Raw genomic sequence first — 19,375 nt, 5'->3', positions numbered from 1 at the left:
TGATCAGGAAGTTGTTGTTTGGTCAACTGTCCGAATACTGGTTTGAACCTCATAAGTGACATCAATTAGACGTCACGACGTGAATAAAAGCGAATAGAAGCATTTGAAATATGGATACGGGATGAAGCAGAAATATGGACATTACGACGAAGTGAAAAGAAGCGAATAGAAGCACTTGAAATGTGGATACGGAAATGAGAAGAAATGTGGACATTACGACGAAATGAAGAGAAGCGAATAGAAATATTTGAAATGTGGATACGGAGATGAGATAGAAATGTGGACATTACGACGAAGTGAAGAGAAGCGAATAGAAGTATTTGAAATGTGGATACGGGATGAGGCAGAAATATGGACACTACGACGAAGTAAAAAGAAGCGAAGAGAAGTATCTGAAATGTGGATACGGAGATGAGAAGAAATGTGGACGTTAAGACGAAGTGAAGAGAAGCGAATAGAAGCATTTGAAATGTGGATACGGAGATGAGAAGAAATGTGGACATTAAGACGAAGTGAAGAGATGCGAATAGAAGCATTTGAAAAGTGGATACGGAGATGAAATAGAAATGTGGACATTACGACGAAGTGAAGAGAAGCGAATAGAAGTATTTGAAATGTGGATACGGAGATGAGAAGAAATGTGGACATTAAGACGAAGTGAAGAGATGCGAATAGAAGCATTTGAAATGTGGATACGGAGATGAAATAGAAATGTGGACATTAAGACGAAGTGAAGAGATGCGAATAGAAGCATTTGAAAAGTGGATACGGAGATGAAATAGAAATGTAGACATTACGACGAAGTGAAGAGAAGCGAATAGAAGCATTTGAAATGTGGATACGGAGATAGAAATGTAGACATTAAGACGAAGTGAAGAGAAGCGAATAGAAGCATTTGAAATGTGGATACGGGATGAGGCAGAAATGTGGACATTACGACGAAGTGAAAAGAAGCGAATAGAAGCATTTGAAATGTGGATACGGCGAAGAGTGTATCGTCTGAAATGGACAGACAGAATAAGGAATGAAGTGTGCTGGAAAGAGTGAGTGAAGGAAGAATAACGTTGAAACTGATCAGGAAGTTGTTGTTTGGTCAACTGTCCGAATACTGGTTTGAACCTCATAAGTGACATCAATTAAACATCACTGATGAGTCAAGCCAGGAGATAATGGGATAGGATGGCCTGTTCCTTTCTCTATCCATTGCATACATCGCTGCCTAGTGACATATTATACTAATCAGAGTTCAGATCTATACAAACAATTTTTATTCTCATACCGTCAAGTCAGCTGTAGGCCTATTGCCTGTTCATAGATGTATACCGGGACATTTAACTTTATAGGCTATTGGTGATGAAATCATCACTTCGGATTTGAAGCAGCAACCTGATACTGACATTTTGTAGCCTGGATGTTTTAGGATTATGTTTATATATTCAGTCTGAACCTCAATCAGAGATAAGATAAAAAGAAATTGGCTGGGTCACTGGCTGTGAAGAAACTGCCTTCTAAAGGATAACTGGAAGGAATGGTGAACGGAAGAAAAATTCGGAGCAGAAGAAGATATCAGATGATAGACGACATTAAGATATATGGATATTATGCGAAGACAAAGAGGAAGTCGGAAAAGAGAGAAGATTGGAGAATGCTTAGTTTGCAATTAAACACCTATCCTTGACAGGAAACTATGAATGAATGAATGAATGAATTTGTACATATTTTACGTAATAATGCTACATAAAACTCTGGCTCTAATTATGTCGAAAGTGATACCAAACAAATAATAATTATAATAATTATTAGCCCCCCTTAATGTAATTCCTTGACCCAGATATAAATAAAATAATTCACTGTTCCTGCAGAAATATAATTGTGAGTAATCAGAACATTCGTGAGCACAAAGCGCAGGGTGTGATCGTAGCGCGCGGTGCGCCTTGGTCTGCTCTGTGGGTGGCCAGCGAGTGTGAGTGCCTCTCCATCATCGCATTCATGTGCTAAGCCTCGACTACCGCGGCCCTCCACGTCCACAGCCTGTCCTCTCCACTCCGCTACTCAGCTCTTTTCTCTTCGTACGTGCGTGGTTTTCCTCAGCCTGCTCTTCGAGACTCTTATCTCAGGGACAAATTCTTTGTGATTTATCCCCAGAACTTCAGGCTCAGTTCTTCACAAGATGAAGAAAATAAGTGGAAAAGGGGAAATACAAAAAACGGAAAATAAAGTGAAAGGCTGTGACTCACTGATGAATGAATGGAAAGTAATAAGAATGAAGAACAAAGACGAATGGCATTGAAGACAGACTGACAGTCATAATGATAGATAGATAGATAGATAGATAGATAGATAGATAGATAGATAGATAGATAGATAGATAGATAGATAGATAGATAGATAGATAGATAGATAGATAGATAGATAGATAGATAGATAGATAGATAGATAGATAGATAGTGGGGTCAGGCGGGGGGGCGGGCGGACGGATGGACAGACAGACAGAGGATGGACGTTGGTGTGGTTGGGGTGGGTGAGTATGGGTGGTTGGGTGGATGGATAGATGGATAGACGTAAACTACAAATACATGGTTGTTGTTTAGTCAACTGTCCGAAGAGAGGTCTGAACCTCATAACCTCACAAGTGATATCAACAAGACACCACTTATGATGCAGTAGGGTGACCAGTTCCTTTCCCCCTTCATTGCATACATCGCAGATAGATGAATGGAGTGACCTATGGATAGACGAATAGATAGGCCTATGTGGATGGATAGATAATTGGATAGAGAGCTAGATAAATGGATGGACGGATAGGTAGATGGATGGTTGTATGTATGTATGTATGTATGTATGTATGTATGTATGTATGTATGTATGGCTAAATGGATAGACAGAATGACGGATGGACGAATAGATAGGCCTATGTGGATGGATAGATAATTGGATAGAGAGATAGATAAATGGATGGACGGATAGGTAGATGGATGGTTGGATGTATGTATGTATGTATGTATGTATGTATGTATGTATGGCTAAATGGATAGACAGAATGACGGATGGACGAATAGATAGGTAGGTTGATGGAATGATAATTTGATAAACGGTTAGATAAATGAATAGACTGATAGATGGATGGCTAGAATGAGAGACGGATAGACGGATGGATGAATAGATATGCCTACGTAGACGGATGGATAGATAATTGGATAGACGAATAGACAACACGATAGGCTGGTAGATGAATGGATGAACAAATAATTAGACGAATGGATAGATAATTGCATAAGCGGATAGATGGATAGTAAATGATAGATGGGTAGACGGATGGACGAATAGATAAGATGAATGGTTAGTTGGATGGGGATGGGGATGGGGGGGGGTGAGTTAGTGGTGAGAATGTTGTAAGTGAATTGCTTGATATATAGATGGTTGTGAGTAGGCGGTGCGAATGGATAAGCCTCATGAATGAGTAGTAGGAAGGAAAGAATTAAGGAAGGAAACAAGTTTAATAAGTAATTTGAGTTAGAGATTAGGACGCAAATTGATAAAGTTATGATGCTGATAATAAAGAATAAAATCAGGAGAGAGAGTAGTCAGAAAATGTCAGGAAAGAAGGAAGTAGGAGTAGAGAGATGAACGAATAGAAAAAAGAAAGTGAGAACGGAAGTACAGCAGTAGGAAAGAGAAGATGAAGGGAGACATAGAAACATAGTGATAGGATAAATTGAAGAAAAGGAAAAAAGTGACTTTACCTTGATTCATTGCACCATTCCTGGATTTTTCTCGTTTGATTCTGTGCAGCGTAAAATATTACCGGTAATTTTCATTCATGGAGATGGACAAGGTTTTTTAGTAAAAAGAAGAAAAAATATTAGGAATTCCCAGTTGTAAGGATAGAGACACACTCTACTATTTCTAATTATTAGAAAATCAATAATTGAAGAATTATACACATTTTCTAATAATTATTTAACGTCAATAATAGAACCATTTGAATGATCTGTAAAAAAAAAAGACAATGAGATTGGTTCTTATTATTCCCTTGATTCATGTAGGCCTACATTAACTTGATTTACAAAATGGCGCGAAGTTAGTTGCTCTGGCGAATATAGGTAAGCCACTTGATTTGTATTTTAAGATGGTAACTTACGTTGTTGTTAGTAGTAGAATAAATCTTGCTGAATAAAGAACTTAAGTCTGACAACGTCGCAAATTTGGCTATCTCCCATGGCAGGATTATCGCCCTACTTCGACTGGGTAATACAGTCACTTTACTTGGGGCTTCTCGGTGCGGCATCGCTGCAAAGACGCGGTCTACTGCAGAGCGCACACAGACTGTAGCCTCTTGTGGACACTCGAGCTGTCAGACAACACAAACATTTGTACCCCTCACTTCATATTGTGTTGATTGAAAGCGTCTTTAGGTTCACTCTTCATTGGAGCCCGTGTCGACTCAACGCCTGGACATCGGAATTCAGTAAACTGTGTGCTGTTTGTTCGAGCCATTCAGTCAGTGTGGTTTCGCTGTGATACCACATTAGCAGAGCCATTCCGTGATCTGTTGAGCTCTACGAAACATTAAACTGAAAATGTAGGTCAACAAGTAATTGGTCCTAACAGGCCATATCTGGACTCGGGGGCTGCTGATTCAGAAGTGTGATGATTTGTATCGCCAATAATTTTCTTTATGCCGCTCCGTTAAGCAACGGCTTGAACGTCGGCTTTTCATGATGGAGACCCCAAGTTCGAATCCCGAAGAGCTCAGTAGGTAAAGCAATGTAGAGGAAGGTTTTCTCGGGGTATTCTCGCTTCCCTGCTATCGTTGCACCATTTCTCCATTTAGTCCACAGCTGGGGAGTAACGGTTAGCGCGTCTAGTCGCGAAACCAGGTATAAGTTACCTGGTTGAGTTTTTTTCCGGGGTTTTCCCTCAACCGAATTCGAGCAAATGCTGGGTAACTTTCGCTGCTGAACCCCGGACTCATTTCACCGGCATTATCACCTTCATCTCATTCAGACGCTAAATAACCTGAGATGTTGATACAGCGTCGTAAAATAACTTACTAAAAATTCTCCATTGATTATCATCCATAAAATAAAAGAGATGGCAAACAGAACTGTCATTAGTGATGTACCAGGTATCGCAGACAACCAAATTACCCCATCCAAAAGTGATTCCGGATTCAGAACGGACCCATACAATTAGACTCAAAGTGGCCCGTTGTGTGATGATTGTTCCAAGACCGCCAGATAGCCTGCAGGGCATTCGTGAATCCGACGCTAGCGGGCGAAACATCCTGCCTCAGCTCTGACAAAGTCAGCTCCCGTCCCCAGACGAGATTTGCTTATTGCAGGCGATAGATAAAATGAGGAGAATGGGGAGAGGTGGAGGATATTGATGGAATGAAAGAAGGAAACCGGTGTACCACGAGAAAAACCTTCTGCAACGTTTCTTTTGTCCACTAGAAATTCTTTCACCACTAAGCCTGGGATCGAACCCGGGCAGTCTGGACGGAAATTGAGCCCTTGAGAGGTACTCCTGGACTTGCTCCAATTCACTTTGCAATGAGTCTCATACAACACAGTTTTGTTTGAGTAACCTATATTCAGGTCTAGTGTAACTTATAGAGCCCAAAAAGTAAGTTAATATGGGAACTTAGGCTTTACATTTGCGCATACTATGCGTAGGTATGTGCCGTATGGGCGAATCCAGAAATGCATATGGAGGGAGGCCGGAGGGAAAAAGACCTTTGGGGAAGCCGAGACGTAGATGGGAACATAATAGTCTATTAAAATGGATTTGAGGGAGGTGGGATATGATGATAGAGACTGGATTAATGTTGCTCAGGACAGGGACCAATGACAGGCGTATGTGAGGGCAGCAATGAACCTTCGGGTTCCTTAAAAGCCAGTAAGTAAGTAAGTAAGTAAGTAACTAAGTAAGTAAGTAAGTAAGGCGTAGGTATGTGCTTGAAGATCTCTTCTGATCTTCTCGTAGTCAATGTCAATGCTGTCATTCAACATTGTAACGCACTCCAGCGAAATAAATAAATAAATAAATAAATAAATAAATAAATATTTACATAAGTAAATAAGTAAGTAATAAAATAAATAAGTAAATAAATAAGTAAACAAACAAACAAATAATACGCGTACTGCAGTTTAAAGAGAACTGGAATATGGCAAAATCTAAACCCGTGAAGGAATACTAACTTACTTTCAAAGAAAATGGGAATACGATTATTTTGTTGTTGAAGACGAAAGAATTTCTTGTTTACTGTGTCTCATTAAATTTATTTCTACTCGTCATTTCAATATTAAACCACATTTCAACAAAGCCCATAGGCCCTATTAAGAATTATGGAATGCAGAAACTTTCGGGTAAGTTGTACATTGATTATTTATTTATATACTGTAAAATTAAGGACGTCACTCTTTATGTTCATTTTGACATTTTGACATTTTGAATTGAAATTAATACTGACTTTCAAGGTTCATTATTTAAATGCTATAAATTTATGTTTCCGTAGGTGATGATGGGAGGAAGTTTTCGAAAAGCTGAAGCAGGTTAGGTGCAAAGAAATCTCAAAGAAACTACCGACAGGAAATCTAGCATAATTGTAAACCTTGAAACGAGATAAGGCATTATAAAAACAATGAATTTATTACAATCCTTTTTGAAAATTACATGCCGCCACTGATGGATCTTTGACATCCAGAGAATGTAAATAACTCTACGCGAAAGTCCATCATCCCTAATGGAAGTGGAGTGAGACTGACGTCATATTTCCCCTACTTACGAGTTCTACAGGCCTGGTCTACGCATATTAACACTAATGTTTTCAGAGTGAGTAATAGCCTGCTTATCTAAGTGATGTTTATCATAATCAGCGGGCAGGGCATAGTTGCGCCACACGGTCAGTTAAAATACAGCATATAAAAAAGGGTCCCTGTTTTGTGGGCACAGTTGCGCCCCGTTCCCATCAGGTAGAGAAAAAGGCATGGCATAGTTGCGCCCCGTTCCCTTCAGGTAGAGAAAAGGTCATGGTATAGTTGCGCCCCGATGAAATAGGTAGAGAAAAAGACACTACGGAAACTCGAGCCTCGTAATCAACCAACCTTATTGATTTCTTATTCGATTTATATTCATTATCGATACCGTTAAAATGAACACCATGAAGTTGGCAGTATTTTATTAACTATTTTTCTACTGTTTATGCAGTGATTATCAATAGCCTACCTTTAAAATGAACACCATGAAGTTGGCAGTACTTTATTAACTGTTTTTCTACTGCTTATGCAGTGATTATCAATAGCCTACCGTAAAAATGAACACCATGCATTTGGCAGTACTTTATTAACTGACATATTCAAATGAGTGAGGCGTTGGAATATGGGGCCTTAGCAGTTTTGACATTTTATTAGTGATTTTCACACCGTCTGTGGCGTATAGTGAGGTTAATTTAAAATGAATGTTAAGTTTAGTGAAAAGGGTGAAGAGTTAATAATTGATAATGGTTCTAAGTTTCAATTTTCGAAACCCTGTACCGTAGGGTTAAGATATCGATGTAGAAACAAAAATTGCAGTTCATTTATTGTGTAGTGTTATTTTAAATAGCAAAATTGATCATACGCTAGGCCTACCTGATTTCAATGAAGCTATCACTGTAATATTTTTAAATAATTTATTTATTTTATGACAATCACTTTCGTGTGTACTATGCTCATCGGGGCGCAACTATGCCATGTCCATCCTGCTACCTGATTTCTTCGGGGCGCAACTATGCCATGTCCTATCTGCTACCTGATTTCTTCGGGGCGCAACTATCCCATGTCCTATCTGCTACCTGATTTCTTCGGGGCGCAACTATCCCATGTCCCATCTGCTACCTGATTTCTTCGGGGCGCAATTATGCTATGCCTAGGCCTCCCAATTGACCGCGGGGCGCAACTATGCCATACCGTAATCAGCACCCACAGTCAAGATGGTCACATTCCTTACCCTCGCCTAATCCTGAGTAACCCACAATATAGGCCTATGCGTAAGTCTTCAGGGTGCGTATTGTAAGCTACATACATCATACCGTTCCAAGCAGTAGAGAGGCTTGCATGATTCACGGAGTCATATACGCACTCGTGTTGTGATCTGCATTTATTTCTCGGCATCCTTCCAGCGCGTCACACGCTGGTTGCTCAGAGTTTTGCGTGTAGGGTTATCCAGACCCCCCTCTTCGGTATCGCTGAACGTTTCTCGGGAAAGCAGTTGGGATTATTAATAATTGATCACAGCCACCTGTCCCTCTACAGTCTACAGACTGTCGGTAAATCCAGAAATTGGGAGCCTTGTTCATTAGTCGAAAGGAAGAAATGGAAATAAGGAAAAACGTAAATAAAAAAAGCGATCAGAGAGAAAAAGTAGGCCTGTAGAAAACGTGTCGCGAAAACTATTAAAATTCATTAATAAGTAAAGTGAAATACCATACAAGTAATGTACATAGAGGCAGATTATAAAATGGAAGGTAAGGAAATAGAGATAGCTGAAGATGAATAAACGAGAAAAAAGACAAAACGAGAGAAATAGACTAAATAGGTTAAGCAGTGAAGAATTGTATAAATCGGGAGAGAAGACAAGACAGAGGAAGATCAAGAGAAGAGTGAAGGAAAGAAAAAGGGGGGGGGAAGATCAATGGAATAAAGATGAAAATATAAGACAATATGTTCGTATTGACAGACACTTTGGACTAGAAAATTCACTCAAATCATCTCATTACATTTTCATTTAAAAATTAAAATGTCACACAAAGATAATGGAAATGTGATTAAACTGGCTGAAGAGGAAATTAAGTTAATAAAATCATCTTGTACGCAGATGACCATATTTTTATTGCATAAACGCAGGAGGGATTACAGATAGCAACGCACAAGCTGAACCAATTTCCCTAAAAATATAAACTCGAAGAGAAAAGGCAATGATTATATGCGGAAAAAAAAAAAAATCTATTGGAAATCACAACTGATGAAACACAGTCGAACATATAATTATTTACTTTGTTATGTTAGGGAAGAACAATTTCGGAGAATGTATGTTAAACTAGAGGGGTAGTAGGCGTGTAAGTTAATGAAATAGATGAAATTATAAAAACAGTTTTAAGCACGTGTTCAAATTAAGGGGAGAGGATGGTATTTTTTGGTGAAAAATGAGTAAATTAAAAAAAAATTATTTAAAATACTCTGTGATATGTGTGGAATGCATAGCATAACATTTTGTAGGTATTTGTGCCCTTATCGGATATTGAGTCGCCATTTTTAAACTTCCTGGTTATGGATTTTTAAATAACTCGCCCAATTTTATTGTTGTTTCCGGTAAATTAAATTTTCAAAATTTTTTTTTCTTTAAAATATACCCTTTGATATGTGTGGAATGCATAGCATAACATTTTGTGGGTATTTGTGCCCTTATCGGATGTTGAGACGTCATTTTTAAACTTTCTGCGCTATGGATTTTTAAATCACTCGCCCGCTTTTATCGGTTTTCAGTAACTTCATTTTTTTTTGCTACATTGCCAGACAAAAATGAATATAATTTCTGAACTATTAAAGATACATGCATGAAATTTAGAACACACATTTTTTAGACTATAGGAAACTTTTCTCTGTAACAGAATTTTGTTAATTGATTTCATTTTAAAAAAATACGTCCGTTTGTTTGCAAGAAAGGAAATCAGAAAATTGTTATTAAATTTTAATTGTTTATTTTACAAATGCAGGGACTAATATCAAAATTCTGTTACAGACAGTTTGTAGAAATGCTTTTGCAAATACATTGCAAAACATTGTTTGAATCTATCTTTAAAAACGGTTTGGATATATCGGTGGGTATATATATATATATATATATATATATATATATATATATATATATATATTTTTTTTCAAATTTGGGCCCCCAAATAATTTTTTTATATATTTTTATTTGGTTTAGTTGCCACAGCCAGGAGCTCTCTACATACAAAAAATTAATATTTTACACCAAATAGGAAAAAGGCTTTAAAAAATACCATCCTCTCTCCTTATATCGGTGGGTATATATTTTTTTTTCAAATTTGGGCCCCCAAATATTTTTTTTTTTTTCAAAATATTTTTATTTGGTTTAGTTGCCACAGCTAGGAGCTCTCTACATGCGAAAAATTAATATTTTACACCAAATAGGAAAAAGGCTTTAAAAAATACCATCCTCTCCCCTTAAGATTGCATGACTTTTCCTTCGAAGTTCATTGAAGGGTGGAAATTAAACTTGAATTTAAAATAAAGAAACAGAAGAAGATTAATTGCTGTTGTTAAAGCCGCTTTCAACATGCACTTGTTCAAATCATCAAAGAAATACTTGAATAAGCTTATCACAGATATTGAAAATGAAATGGCCTACATAGTTGAAGATGTGCAGGACTGATTGCAGGGATAATATAAATAAGTTAACATACCTACAGAACAGATCATGATAACATGCAGATATCTTTCTAGTAAATCTAATACCGTCTTTCCACACTTTAAATCCGAGTTCAAATCTTGCCTAGTGGAAGTAAAACTTCTAGTAGGTAAGCAAAGACGGAAATTGGTCGAGTTTCTCGCGATATTGCCATTTACCATACTATAAAACCATCTCTCCAAAATTCGTGATCATCAACTGTAGAGAACGATTGACATCTACTGATACTTAATGGCTTAGAAGATCAACTCTGTGGCGATGTGGAATCTGTAGAGCAAGTACACTTACTGAAAGAATCCATGTTGAATCTTTCGTACACTACTTTTAACACTTGAATATAAATAATTGATTAAATGGCGATCTTACTCGTGTTAATTATGTAAGCATGTGCGGCTTACAGCTGTTTCGGTGCTACTTCACACCATCCTCAGCGTCTTCTGTGTCTCGGTGTCATCTCAACTTCGCTGCCTGTTGTGTGGGTGCGTTCGTGTGATGAAGAGTTGTGTCAATTAGTGTGTGTGTTCTGAAATTGATCTGTGTGTTGAGAATTTGATTGGGGTGTGTTTTAGTGTGTCTGTATATTTCATATTGTTCTAGTGTGTTGAGTTTTTGGTTTTTGGGTTGTATGTGTAGGATTTCCATGTCTGTATTTATGTTATTGTATGTGTGGTTAGCATTAGTCATGTGTTCGGCATATGTAGATGTATTGTGTCCTCTGGTTATTGCTTTGATGTGTTCTTTGTATCGAGTTTGGAATCATCTGCCTGCCTGTCCAATGTAGAAACTATCGCAACTATTGCATGTGACTTTGTATACGCCTGTGTGGTTGTATTTATTTGTTTGTGTTGTGAGATGTCTTTGTAGTGTGTTTTCTGTTCAGTATGCTATGTTGTATTTCTGTTTTCTGAATGAGGATGCGATCTTGTGTGTGTTTTTGTTTTCGTATGTTAGTGTGATGTATTTTTTGTGTTCTTGTATTTGTGTTGTGTTTTGTGTGTTTTTGTGTTTGTTGAGTTTTTGTTTTGTCTTTCTTATGATGTTGTCTATTATGTTTGGGTTGTAACCATTTTCTTGTGCTATGTATTTGATTGTGTTCACTTCTTCATTATAGTGTTGTTGGCTCATGGTTATGTTGAGTAATCTGTGTACCATTGTCCTGAATGCAGCATGTTTGTGTTGTGTGGGGTGGTTAGATGTGTTGTGTATGTGTGGTGGTGGTGGTGGTGGTTGGTTTTCTGTATATTTTGAAGGTGTGTTTGTTGTCAATAGCACCGAAACAGTTGTAAGCCGCACATGCCTACATAATTAATAAAATAAGTATATATAAATTTCAATCATAAGACACATCTGTTTGAAAATATTTATTTGCTATATGAACATGGAATATATTAACGTTTTCGCCTTATTGGGCATCATCAGATATAATAAAATATGTAATCTGAATCTTGATCAAATTGAGCAAATAACAAATGAGCAATGTATCATACATGGCGTTGGATCTTCATGAGCTTTATGTATAAAACTATAAATAAAATTGGAGGATAATTAATTTAATGTGATGCATACTTTTAAAATTGAAATTGAAATTGATTGTGTATACATATAACTCATGTTACAGTATGCATACAAATTAATCAATTAGAATTATACGAATTATCAGTAATGTTAAAATAAATTATGAAAAAATAAATAAAATGAATATATTAGCTTAAAAGAATTAATTAAAATTCACATTGTTCGAAGAATGAAATGTCTTAAGGTACTATATACAATATTGATGTTGTGTTGTGACTGATGGATCTTATGTTGTCTATGTAAATTACATAATTAACACGAGTAAGATCGCCATTTAATCAATTACTGAAAGAAGTTCTGTTATTGATGGGGAAAACATATAAAATTTGTCATAGAATTCTTAGCATTTTTGGAACTTAAATTTCATTCTGGCAGCTATAGAAACTTAGACCTAATAAACTCCAACAAAACCTATGATAGACTACTGAGCTACTGCTCGACCTATCAGGTTATTCTCACAGCAATTATTATGCTAATAACTGTGCGTGCTTGTTATAGTTCAATTTCGATATTCAGTTCAGCTCCATAGTGGGCCTACCAATGCTCTGCAGTGACCTCAGACGTAAAAATCCATTGCAGTCAAGTTAGGTGATCTTTCGGGCTAAAATATAGTTCCACCGCAACTTACAGCTGTATAATAGGCTACACATTTCCCGTTTAGGAAGAACCAGCGGCATAAATCTAGTTTTCATTTGAATTTTGGAATGGACTAGCCTATCTTATTTAAGCATTAGAAATAAGAGATAATCTGAAGATAGACCTATTAGAATTGATATTGTAGAGTAGAACCTCGATTATCCGTCACCCTATTAACCGATTGTCGGATTATCCGACTGTCTTCCTCTTGCTTCTTTTTTCTACAGAAATATATGAAGTTCTGTACATTATATTAGCACGTTATTTTTTTGAGAGAGAATTATTACAAGACTTCGCCCTTACACAGTCTGGTCTACTGTTCGAGTTATCGTACTGTACCTATAACTTCTATATGAAATTCCTTCCACGGGTATCAAAATAAATCGTGTTGTACTAAGTATCAAAAAGTGCAGAACGAGAAACTATGGATCATCTCAGAATACGAGATTGGAATTACAACTGTATGCAATTTAATAACAACCAAGGATAAAGCATATAAAGTATCGGTACGTAAATCTAAAACATGAAACGTCCTCTCTTCCTATCTTCCGACAGCCATTATAAGGAATTTCCTTGCAACTTAACAACTCGTTGTTAACAACCACACTTAAATCAGTGAAGTTCTGATCCACCACGGATTATCCGATTTTTTCGATTAACCGTTCGGTCCATCCCCTTCATTAACACGGATAATAGAGATTCTACTGTATAGAGTATAGGCTCTGAATACATTTTTTTTTTTTCGTCCATATAGAACGTACCAATAATATTGCAGTAGCTATATTTCAGAAACACACTACACTACACATAGTAGTTTATTATTATTGTTGCTATTATTATTATTATTATTATTATTATTATTATTATTCCTATATTAGTTCTGTTTCTTTCAGCGGATGCTGCTTTCTCTGGACATCAGACGTGTAACTCCTTCCATCGTTTTGGAGGTCTTGAAGTACCGGTAAGTGTTTCAGTATTTGGTTTTTTTACCCTTGGCGATTTTCGTAGACGATCATCAGTCGTCTTTAAAATATATTCTTTACATCCTTTTCTTCTTTCCTTTGTCCATTTTACTACATTCTATAGCCTATAGCCTACCACACTTAATCCCCATTTTTTCAGTTAATTACATTGTAATTTATTATATTACTAGGCATACTCGTGCGCTTCGCTGCACTTGTTAGAAATAAATATTGACTTAAATTTAATTACAGTTTTGCAATTACTTAGTGAATAATAGCTTTTTGTAAGTTGTAAGTCGTTTGCCCCTGAATCATTTTCTAAAGTTGTATTTAAAACTATGAATTTAGCTGATATTATCCTGCAATACTTTCTGGAGTTGTTCAGTCAATTCTACTTTTAATATTGATACTATATTAGACCTAATAGACAATTAGTAATATACTAAAATGAAATATACTTGTAAGAATTGAAGATTCTTTCTTTAAGGGGACACTCAACTTAAAAATTGGAGAAAAAGTGTCATAGAAATGAAAAATTAAATTTCTACACTAATTTACGTGACAGAACTAAATCAATACGCAGAATTCTTACCCTATTCATTGAGAAGTCACAGTCAAATGCACAAAGCCAAAAAATAAAAAATGATAATTAAAAGTGATATTTCAATTAATGATTGATTAAAAATTGAAATATTTTTTATTTTGAAAAGTATTGGATCTAATGAGCTGAGATTTTGCATGTTACTTTCCATGTGTATATTAAACTTTGTCTCCAAATTTGAAAAAGATTGGTCAAATAGGAAAAAAGTTCCAAAATATAGTTGAGTGTCCCCTTGAGCTGGAAGATTTCCAATTAAATTATAAGCCTATGCCTGAACTTTAAATAATGGCACAGAATTGACTTTATACATTTCTTTTGCGCGAAATGATACCATTTAAAATAAGCTGTTGTACTATCTTATACCTAGGTATTATTTAAAAAGTGTGTAGATAATGGATGTACTCCGATAAGTAAGTTTTTTTATTGGTTGTAGGGACACTTGAATCCCAGGAGGAATAATTTTAACAACAGCACAACATAATCCGTTTGGCTCATTACCCCATTTTTTGCATTGCATTTATTGCACAGTTTATTCATTTGATCTATTTTAACACAATTCAAATGAGCATAGTTATATTTGGAATGCTAAGCTAACGTACTATTAGCTACTGCAGTGATGTCAAAGCAAGCACATTTTTCTGACCTTCACGTCATGCGCTGGCATCAAGCGCTAGATATGGAAGGAGGAAGGGTTATATTAAGAAAACAGTGGTGCACAAACTTCAAACGGAACGTGAAATTTTGTGTCGTTTTTATATGGCTTCTTTCTGTTTGATATTACGTATATTATCTGAAAAAAGTACTAACACCAATTTCTTAAAATTGCAGTTGTATTTTAATGTTAATAACATAATAAAGAGTTAAGAAGGAATATTCACATACATTTAATAGTAGTACAACTATACTGTACTAAGTGAATAAAACACATCATTCATAAAGAAAGTTATGTCCCAAAAAAAAAAAAAAAAAGAGAGATTGAGCATGACATGATGAGCTGGAATTTATATTGATGATATTTTTTAGCCTTATAAAAGTAATCAATAAACTAATCAAAACAATATTATAGTACAAAGCAAAGTTACCTAAGCATATGTTTTAACTATAAGTAATATTACATAACAAAACTCTTATCGCTTTATGCTTTTAAGTTGATACTGGTGTGCAACTTCCTATCATCAGAATATTAAATTATTTTCTCGAAATCTTCTGAAACTACGGAGCTGATATTTTTACAACGCATGGGCACATGTCTTTTGTTTATGATGTAACAGTAGTTGCTCTGTTTTATTCATTTCCTTACAAACATTTTCCATGCAAATATTTTCAAAATTTTCAAAACACTCTCTTCAGTAATACGTATTTACGATATATTAGACTTACGAAAACATTGTTTCAGTACCTGTAAGGCTACTAAATAAATATGTCTGAAAATTTCACTTTTCTATAAAAAAAGTTGAGAAAATATTCCTTTTGAATAAAAAAAGAAACTTGTGAAAAATGATCATTAAAATTAAAACTTACATTCCTATAATGGACTTATACTTCTGAGACAAATCTAAAAATTAACATGGATACAGTTTTAATAAGTTCTCTTCCCTTTATCTACTGATTCAGCGCTGGCCATCCCTGTATATAGCTTCACCAAGCGGCATAGCAGAGACAGACAAACTGTCGATCAGGCTTGCCCATGACTGTTTACGTCCGTGAGCGGGCTTACGTTCGCCCGCCTGCAACCTTCCTTGTCAAGCAGGCAGGCAATGTGTTTGCACGTGACTCCCAAACAGTCCTAAGAGTGACCCGAAAGGATTGTTGGGTTCCGCCGACCTGAGCCAGATTGCTGCTTTCAGATGCATGATAAATATGAACCAAGTCATTCAAACCTGACAAGAAGCCTACAGATATAGGCAAACTACTGAAAACTTAATTTGTTGTCTTCTGAAACGTACCGTCAATAAAGACAAAGAAAACTATTTCTCGTCAATATAATATCCATTAAATGCCAACAGTTATTATAAATTACCTGCACTTTCCTTTTCATCGTAGTAATATAAATTTAGTGCAAACCATTCAAACTTTCAGCTTCATAAATAAAAAGAAATCTGTCCCTCAGAAGTTAAATAGCAAATCAATATTCTGAAGAACGAAAAACTTTTATACATTTTACAGGTATTCATGAGGTTTTTAATTGTTGATAAGGAAAAAGTTAAAATGAACTATTTTTCTATAATCCCTTCCCTTCCCTTCCCTTCCCTTCCCTTCCCTTCCCTTCCCTTCCCTTCCCTTCCCTTCCCTTCCCTTCCCTTCCCTTCCCTTCCCTTCCCTTCCCTTCCCTTCCCAACTAGTCACAAGTTACGAAACGTTACTAGGAGTATTTTGATGAGTCAGATGCACTTTGCAGGAATATGAAATGTATAATATTGTCTTATTACTTTATGAATTCTGTAGCGCAATAAATCGTAAAACTGTGTTTCTTTAATCTAGAATTATCTGCCGTGTTGGACCATAAGATAGAGATTTTTTTAAGTGACTGAATAGCCAACGAACTTAGATTTCAAACTAGTACTGTTTCATCTTAACCAGCGCAGACTGGCTTCCGTGAATGCAAGTCACTCTACCTTATAATACGAGCAAACAGGCAGGCTTTCTTGGGTCCCGCCTGGACTGAACCTATAAAACCCGGGTCAATGGGTTCAGGCTAAAAGTTAACTTGCTTTGTAGCGTCACCGGAACCCAAGCCTGACGGCAAGCAGGTACGGGCGTGAGTCTTGTCTGATTTGCCGGTCTGTAGCATATAGCCTACTACCTCTTTCGTCTGTCTCTTTCCTTTCCGCTATAAAGCGCTCTCCTGAGCTCTAAAGCGCGCGCTTGCGTCTATGGGCATCAATTAACATGACTGAGCTACTGCATACTAAATCAATACACCCTCGTTGTTCGTTAATTCTCGGAGATGAAAATGAGTGTGGTACATAAGTATTATTTTAAGAAACATAGGAAACGAATATGGGTAAATTATGAGTGCAGGAGCACTATTTTGTGGCACTTTATAAAATAACTCAGCTCCAGTGAACTCAGCGGTAAAATACTATTTTTTTACTCCATTATGTGCTGTATATTTGGTCTCAGGAAAATATTCATCTTTACGACAAAACTCTTAAAAATACTATTACCTTCTGTGGACAAAAAGAAACTGAAGTGTATAAAATTAGAGTATTTTATGTGGACAAAATAAAATTCACATAATCAAGTAATATAATATTGTTTAGGCCTATGTTTAAAGTTTTCTGTGCATAAGAATCTATTTTAAACCTACCTGTCCTCGATTCACTAAGGAGTTACCATAATAGCATAAACATTATGTCCGTCTAGAGAAACCACACTTTCCAATGATGAAATAGGCCTAATAATTACACAAATCGGTTAAATAGCTTATGAGGTTACTTCATACAAACACATAAACATTCTCTGTATGTTAATATTGACGAAAATTTATATATTTCTATCATACAAATTATTATATCCGTATGAAATATACGTTGTTGTTGTGCAAGGCCCATTATAGACGAAGTCACTTGTTTTCATTTCATTGTAGTCTATTAGTCCGAGGCAGCGCTAAAAAAGACGCATTGTCATTTTAAAATTCGTGTAAGTATCTTGTTAAATATCAAAATTTTGCATAGATTAAAACTTATCGGAAATCATTTTCACATAAACGTTTATTATGCAATATTTTTAATAAAAATCAATAATAAGCGAGATATTTCGATTTATTTAATTCAGGACCCCTTATAATCCCCCTTTTAGATAAAGAATTTTAAATGCCATACAGCTTAAAATCTAAATTAGAGCAAACTTAATTTATATTCCAATTATCATGTAAATCGGTTCAGCCATTATCGCGTGAAAAGGTAACAAACATCGAGACAGACAGACATACAAACAAAAATTTGAAAAACTCGATTTTTGGTCTCAGGATAGTTAATTATACAAGTTAACACCAATTATTCTTGAAAAATCGAAAATTACCAGAAAAATTTTGGTTACAGATTTATTAATAGTAAGTTATAGATAATAATTAGGCCGAAGTTATACCAGAGGAAGGTATTGCAGTTAAAATTGCACACATGGTGTAATTTAATCAACTCTTTATGCTGAACTCGACTGTAAATATCTGTCCGTCTCTCAGTCAGTCCGTCCGTCTGTCCATTCCTCCTCCGTCTTTCTGTCCGTTTGTCCGTCGATCTGTCTGTCTATCCGTCTGTCCGTCGTTCCATCCGTCGATCCGTCTGTCTATCGATCCGTCCGTCAACCTGTCTGCCTAATTTAATATAATCTTCTGTCTGGCTAAAGTAATACCTATCTTATTTAAACTATGTTAGGCCTATCTAGTCTATCTTATATAATCTATTTAATCCATCTTATCTAATTTAGGCTATCTAATCTGTTTCTCTGCCTTTCTATTGATCTTTTTGTTTGTTTGTTTGTTTCTTTCTTTCTTTCTTTGTTTCTTTCTTTCATTCATTCATTCTTTGTTTCTTTCTTTCTCTCTTCCTTTCATTCTTTCTTTCTTTCTCTCTTTCTTTCTCTCTCTTTCTTTCTCTATTTCTTTCTTTCTCTCTTTCTCTCTTTCTTTTTATCTTTCTTTCTCTCTTTCTTTTTATCTTTCTTCCTCTCTTTCTTTCTTTCTTTCTTTCTTTCTCTCTTTCTTTTTATCTTTCTTTCTCTCTTTCTTTCTTTCTTTCTTTCTCTCTTTCTTTCTTTCTTTGTTTCTTTCTTTCTCTCTTTCTTTCCTTCTTTCTCTCTTTCTTTTTATATTTCTTTCTCTCTTTCTTTCTTTCTCTCTTTCTTTTTGTCTTTCTTTCTCTCTTTCTTTCTTTCTTTCTTTCTTTCTTTCTCTCTTTCTTTTTATCTTTCTTTCTCTCTTTCTTTCTTTCTTTCTCTCTTTCTTTCTTTCTCTTTCTCTCTTTCTTTCTTTCTTTCTCTTTCTTTCTTTCTTTCTTCCTCTCTCTCTTTCTTTCTTCCTTTCTCTCTTTCTTTTTATCATTCTTTCTCTCTTTCTTTCTTTCTCTCTTTCTTTTTATCTTTCTTTCTCTCTTTCTTTCTTTCTCTCTTTCTTTCTTTCTTTCTT

The 19,375-nt window shown here is 35.7% G+C and overlaps 1 long non-coding RNA gene across 1 annotated transcript in view; it reads left to right on the top strand.

The window, feature by feature from the left end:
- LOC138710031 (uncharacterized) overlaps positions 1-19,375 on the top strand; it is a 415,724-nt gene that overhangs the window by 84,897 nt on the left and 311,452 nt on the right. The window contains exon 2 of the long non-coding RNA XR_011335028.1: positions 13,581-13,648. This is a non-coding gene — a long non-coding RNA (uncharacterized lncRNA). The remainder of the gene's footprint in view (positions 1-13,580; positions 13,649-19,375) is intronic.

Source organism: Periplaneta americana, chromosome 12 (assembly GCF_040183065.1).
Source record: "Periplaneta americana isolate PAMFEO1 chromosome 12, P.americana_PAMFEO1_priV1, whole genome shotgun sequence".
NCBI classification, from domain to species: domain Eukaryota; kingdom Metazoa; phylum Arthropoda; class Insecta; order Blattodea; family Blattidae; genus Periplaneta; species Periplaneta americana.
The sequence above is the reverse complement of the archived record's forward strand: the minus strand, read 5'-3'. Positions and strand labels throughout refer to the sequence as shown.